The sequence below is a fragment of the Scyliorhinus torazame genome, chromosome 14 (genome assembly GCF_047496885.1).
Source record: "Scyliorhinus torazame isolate Kashiwa2021f chromosome 14, sScyTor2.1, whole genome shotgun sequence".
Taxonomy (NCBI): domain Eukaryota; kingdom Metazoa; phylum Chordata; class Chondrichthyes; order Carcharhiniformes; family Scyliorhinidae; genus Scyliorhinus; species Scyliorhinus torazame.
This window is the reverse complement of record NC_092720.1, coordinates 6245508-6251629: the sequence shown is the minus strand read 5'-3', so window position 1 is coordinate 6251629 and position 6122 is coordinate 6245508.

The following is a 6122-nucleotide window of genomic DNA, read 5'->3' as shown; positions in this document are numbered from 1 at the left end:
AGACGGGATGGGGGGATGAGGGAGAGGGGATGGGGGGGGATGAGGGAGAAGGGATGGGGGGGATGAGGGAGAGGGGATGGGGGGAAAACAATACTTTGCTTCCTGATGACAATGACAAGCTCTTTAGTTTTTGCTGAAATTGAAGGAGAGATTACTGTCATTACACCACTCTACTAAGTTATCTTCCTCCTCTATTCTGACTGATAGCTGTTCGGGATCCGACCCACTAGGGTTGAGTCATCAGCAAACTTGTAGATGGAGTTGGAGACACAATTTTCCACACACTCGTGTGTATGTCAGGTATAGTAGGGGGCTAAGCATGCAGCCTTGCGGGACACTGGAATTGAGGACTATCGTGGAGGAAGTGTTATTGTGTATCCTTATTGATTGTTGTCTATTGGTCAGAAAGTCCAGGATCCAGTTACAGGACCCAAGTCCTAGGTTTTGCAGCTTTGATATTAACTTGACTGCGATTGTGGTGTTGAAGGAGGAGCTGAACTCAATGAATAAGAGTCTTACGGAGGAGTCCTTGTTGTCGAGATGCTCCAGGGATTAGTGTAGGGCCAGGGAGATGGTCTCTGTTGTGGATCAGTTGTGGCAGCATGTAGATTGCAGTGGATTTAAGCATTCTGGGAGTATGGAGTTGGTGCCTCATGACCAGCCTCTCATAGCACTTCATAATGATCATTGTCAACGCCACCAGACGATTGTAATTGGGGCACATTGCCTGGTTCTTCTTTGGTACCGATATTATGGTGGTCTTCTTGAAGGAGGTGGGGACCTCAAAACAGAGTAGGGAGAGGTTGAAGATATGCCCTATGTTTCGGACAGCACGGTAGCATGGTGGTTAGCACAATTGCTTCACAGCTCCAAGGTCCCAGGTTTGATTCCCGGCTTGGGTCACTGTGCGGAGTCTGCACGTTCTCCCCGTGTGTGCGTGGGTTTCCTCCCACAGTCCAAAGATGTACAGGTTAGGTGGATTGGCCATGATAAATTGCCCTTAGTGTCCAAAATTGCCCTTAGTGTTGGATGGGGTTACTGGGTTATGGGGATAGGGTGGAGGTGTGGGCTTGGGTAGGGTGCTCTTTCAAAGAGCCGGTGCAGACTCGATGGGCCGAATGGTCTCCTTCTGCACTGTAAATTCTATGAATTCTATGAATATCCATGAACACATCTGCCAGCTCGCCCACACAGCATATGAGTACATGGCCAGGGACCCCATCAGGACCCGTGGCTTTCCGAGGGTCCAATTTCAATAAGACATCGGTAGGTATGGGTGTGTCCCAGGCTGCTCGGGCAGTTGACAACATTTGATGGTCTCCTGCTCGAACCGAGCTTAGAACGCATGGAATTCATCGGGGAGGGGTATGGTGCTGCTGGAGATTCTAGTCAGCTTCTCCTTGAAGTCTGTTATGTTGTTTAAGACTTGCCACAACCAACAAGGTACCAAGACACTTGTCTGTGACTCTAGCTTGGGCTGATATTTTCTGTTCACATCCCTGATGACTTTTCAGAGGTCGTACCTGGATCTCATGTATAGGTCAGGGTCGCCTGTCTTGAACACCTCAGACCTGGTCTTCAGTTGTGAGTCAATCTCCTGATGAAGCCTCGGTTTCTAGTTGGGGAACGTACATACTGCCTTCTTTGACACACAGTTTTCTATACACTTGCTGATAAAGTCTGTGACGGCAGTGGCATACTCGTTTAGGTTGGTTGTTGAGTTCTTAATCTGGGCCAGCCCACTGACTTCAAAAAGTCACATAGGAGCTCTCCTGTTGCCTCAGACCAGCACTGCATGACCTTGTTAACCGGTTTCTCCTGCTTATGTTTCTGCTTGTATGCCGGGAGAAGGAGCACCAGCTTATGGTCCAATTTTCCAAAGTGCGGTTGGGGGATGGATCGGTAGACGCCCTCGATTTTTGCGTTGGAGTGGTCGAGTGTGTTGGCGCCCCTGGTGCGGCAGGAGATGTGTTGGTGCAATTCTGGCAGTTCACTCTTGAGGTTGGCCTTGTTGAAGTCTCCAGGCATAATGAACAAGACCACTGTGTGTTCTGATTCATTGTTATTTATAGCAGTGTACAATTTGTCATGCGCCTTCTTCACTTACGCCTGGGCTGGGATGTTTACCACTGTGAATTCCCGTGGAATGTAATACGGGCGGCACTTCACACTCAGAAATTCCAGGTTTGGAGAGCAATAGGTCGCCGGGGTACCATGGTTGCCCCATACGAGCACCAGGAGGAGTTGATGAGAAGGCAAACCCTTTACTTGATGACATTGTCCGATCCATCTGGTGTATTGAAAAGCCTTCAGGTTGTATAACACGGTTGGTGAAACCTTTGAAGGTATTCCGAGACTGGATGTTTGTACGAGAGTAGTTGAAACCCTATTTATGAAAATAAAGTTTCTACAAAATGTTGTGACTCTTTGTGGTCAGTATAATCAGGTTGGGTTGCTGAGAACTCCCATGGGATACATCTTGATCACATTGAGGAATTAATGTACAGTGCCTGTGTTCAATCAAAGATTACTTGTTAATTCATGATTATCTCTTTAATTTTACATGTTAGAGTATAAGCCAGATATTATAAATTGTTTTCATTTTCTGAAGTTCGATATTAAAGTTTGTTTAAAATCCTCTTGAAGCGCCAACTGTGATAGACTTAGGAATGATTGAAGTTTGTCATATGCATGGCACATATTGTATATATTTACTTCTCTAAACATAGTGTCATGCTTCAAGAAATATTTTAAGTTAATTGTTTTCTTCTGTAAATAGTCAGAAAGATATTATCAGTATATCAAACATTAAGATTGCCAACTACATTACTGTAACATTTAACTGTTCCTGCCTTGATGTGGTGCATTAACATCTTACCACATGTTTGCATTACAAGTATATTTGTTCTGTCTCTTGTTGAATGAGATGCCTGTGCTCAAATGGAGAAATTTGTCAAACGTTGTCTAAAATTATGTTGCTAATTTCGCTATTTTGCATTCCTAATGTGGAGATCGTTCAATGTTTCAGTCCATGTGTTCCTTTGAAATTAGTGATGAATGTAGGATTTTCAGATATATTGTGTTATAGTTATTTAGTGCAGTAAGGGTTAACAGTCTGGGTTAGTTTGTGAGTTACTGGTGCAGTCACGTTCGACATGAATCATAGTTTGAAAGAATACAAAGCTTTTTGGGAGCCAGGGGTGCAATTAAGCCATCATAAAAAGATTGGGATATTGCATTTCTTTTGTTTTGCTTTAAGCGAATTTTCTGTGGAGTTAATTAGATTTCAGCTTGGTAAGGTGATGTCGTTACAGGGTGGAGAACTTTCAGAGAAAACTGTTCAATGGAGTTCTGGATCAAGCTGTGATCAGAGTTAAGCAGTTTGCTCTCTGCAGTTCAGTTAAAAGATATGACTGCTGACTGAAGAGCAGTGTGATTAGAAAGGTAAACAATCCAGCTGAAACAGCTTCTGAGGAAATACAGTCAGACTTTGTGCATGGTTCAGACAGGATTCGGGTCTTGTATTTAATACAGTGTTCAAAGATCTCTCTTCTCAAAGAACATGGTTGTAACGCAAATATTCCTGAATGCCAATGGTAATTAAAATGGATTGAAAACAGAGATGTTCTTTGTGTTCTTTGAGTGGTAGTAAATAGAGCAGTAAAGGGTATTTTATTCACTGTATTCCGTAGCATTGTAAGCTATGTTTTGTTGTGGTGTTAAAGATATTTTAAAACTATGTTAGTAATAAACTTTGTTTTATCTCAATTCATGAATTAATTCCTGGAGTGAGATATCCTTTTCTCACAGTCTTCCAAAATTAAATAAAATATTGGGGTTTCTGTTCAGTGCCCGAGTAAATGTTGCATTCTGGTTGTGGTTTGTAATAAAGTGTCCAAACACTTACCTTGGATTACAGCCAATTTACAGTTTCAGGCAACATTTATGATTTGTAATATTTATGATAGTTTAAATCAATAATCATATCATCTGGTGTAAACCAGATATCAACAATTTCATATGTAAATGTCAAATCAAAATATGTTGGTATGGTTATAATGTGACCTGCCTCAAAGGAGTGGGGACTGGGTACGAAATACTCTTGGATTTAATATGCAGGGCAGGTGGGAAACAAGTTAAAGAGGAAGGTGGTGGGATTGATGAAGGAGCAAATTAATTTGCAGGAAGAGGAGATGTATTAAGTGGGGTCAAGGACACAATGGGCGAAATTCTCCGTTATCGGCGGAAAGTCCGCCGATCGGCGCAAAAAACGGCGCAAATCCGACTTGCGTCACGTCGGAAAAATGGGTCGATAGTCTCCGGCTCGAAATGGGCTAGCAGAGACGTAACGGGATTCGCGCTTGCGCAGTGGTTCACGCCATGCAGCGTCATACGCGCTGCACGGCGTGACGGCTCATAAGGCCGCGCTCCTCCCCCCCACCCGACCGGAACACCCGACTGGATGGCAGGCCGTCGCTCAGCCCCGAGGTTCGAGTCACACGATGTGGAGGCGCTCCTGGACGCGGTGGAGCAGAGGAGGGACGCCCTGTATCCCGGGCACGGCTGCAGAGTTGCCCCATGCCACAGCCGGCGTCTGTGGAGGGAAGTGGCAGAGGCCGTCACCGCTGTGGCCCTGACACCACGGACAGGCACCCAGTGCCACAAGAAGGTGAACGACCTCGTCAGAGCAGGCAGGGTGAGCCTCCCCATATCCCCCCCCTCCCCATATCCCCCATATCGCCCCCTCCCCCATATCCCCCTCCCCCATTTCCCCCTCCCCCATATCCCCCCTCCCCCATATCCCCCATATCCCCCCTCCCCCATATCCCCCCTCCCCCATATACCCCCTCCCCCATTTCCCCCCTCCCCCATATCCCCCATATCCCCTCCCCCATATTCCCCCCTCCTTCCCATATCCCCCATATCCCCCTCCCCCATATCCCCCCTCCCCCATATCCCCCTCCCCGTATCCCCCCTCCCCCATATCCCCCTCCCCCATATCCCCCCTCCCCATATCCCCCCTCCCCCATATCCCCCCTCCCCCATATCCCCCCTCCCCCATATCCCCCATATCCCCAAGTGAATCCAGCCCTAACCTTAACCTCTGCAATGCACGCGCAACCAATGGCGTGCATTCATATACCTGCCTAACACTGTTGCCTTTTACCCTGCCACCCCACCCACAGGAGAAGCGCGCACACAACAATAGGGAGCATGTGAGGACTGGAGGAGGGCCCGCTGATGAGAGGCCACTGACCGTACACGAGGAAAGGGCCCTGGAACTGGCTGGCGGACCTGAGGACCGGGAGGTTGCTGATGCAGAGGTCGGGGGCGTACTAGCGAGTGAGCCACCGACAGCCCGTCCCCATATCCCCCCTCCCCTATATCCCCCTCCCCCGTATCACCTGATCACTGCCTGATGCCTAACCATGCATGCTTCATTGTGTATCGCAGGACCAAACGTCCAGGCACCCATCCCCGCAGATGCAGACCGCCCGCAGGATGCCCCTCGGAGACAACGGGAGACGGAGAGACCCGCACCCTCCAGCATGCGACGCCCGCAGGATGCCCCTCGCACACCACGGGAGACGGAGAGACCCGGACCCTCCAGCATGCGACGCCCGCAGGATGCCCCTCGCACACCACGGGAGACGGAGAGACCCGGACCCTCCAGCATGCGACGCCCGCAGGATGCCCCTCGGAGACCACGGGAGACGGAGAGACCCGCACCCTCCAGCATGCGACACCGCAGGATGCCCCTCGGAGACCACGGGAGACGGAGAGACCTGGAGCAACAGGGAGACGACACACCCGTCACGTGCGGGAGCGACCACCCAGCGACGAGGGGGGCAGCCACAGGCCCCCGTCACATCCGAGCCAGGACACAACTACCAAGGACACCCCTACCCAGGACACCCCTACCCGGGACACCCCTACCCGGGACAGCACTACCCAGGACAGCACTACCCGGGACAGCACTACCCAGGAAGACAAAATACCGGACAGTGACTCAGAGTGGATGGGTTGAGACGAACCCCCACCCCAAAGTGCCATGGACTCAGAGTGGGACGAAGAGCACGACACAACGCCACTGCTGTCACCAACACTCTCCACCATCGCAG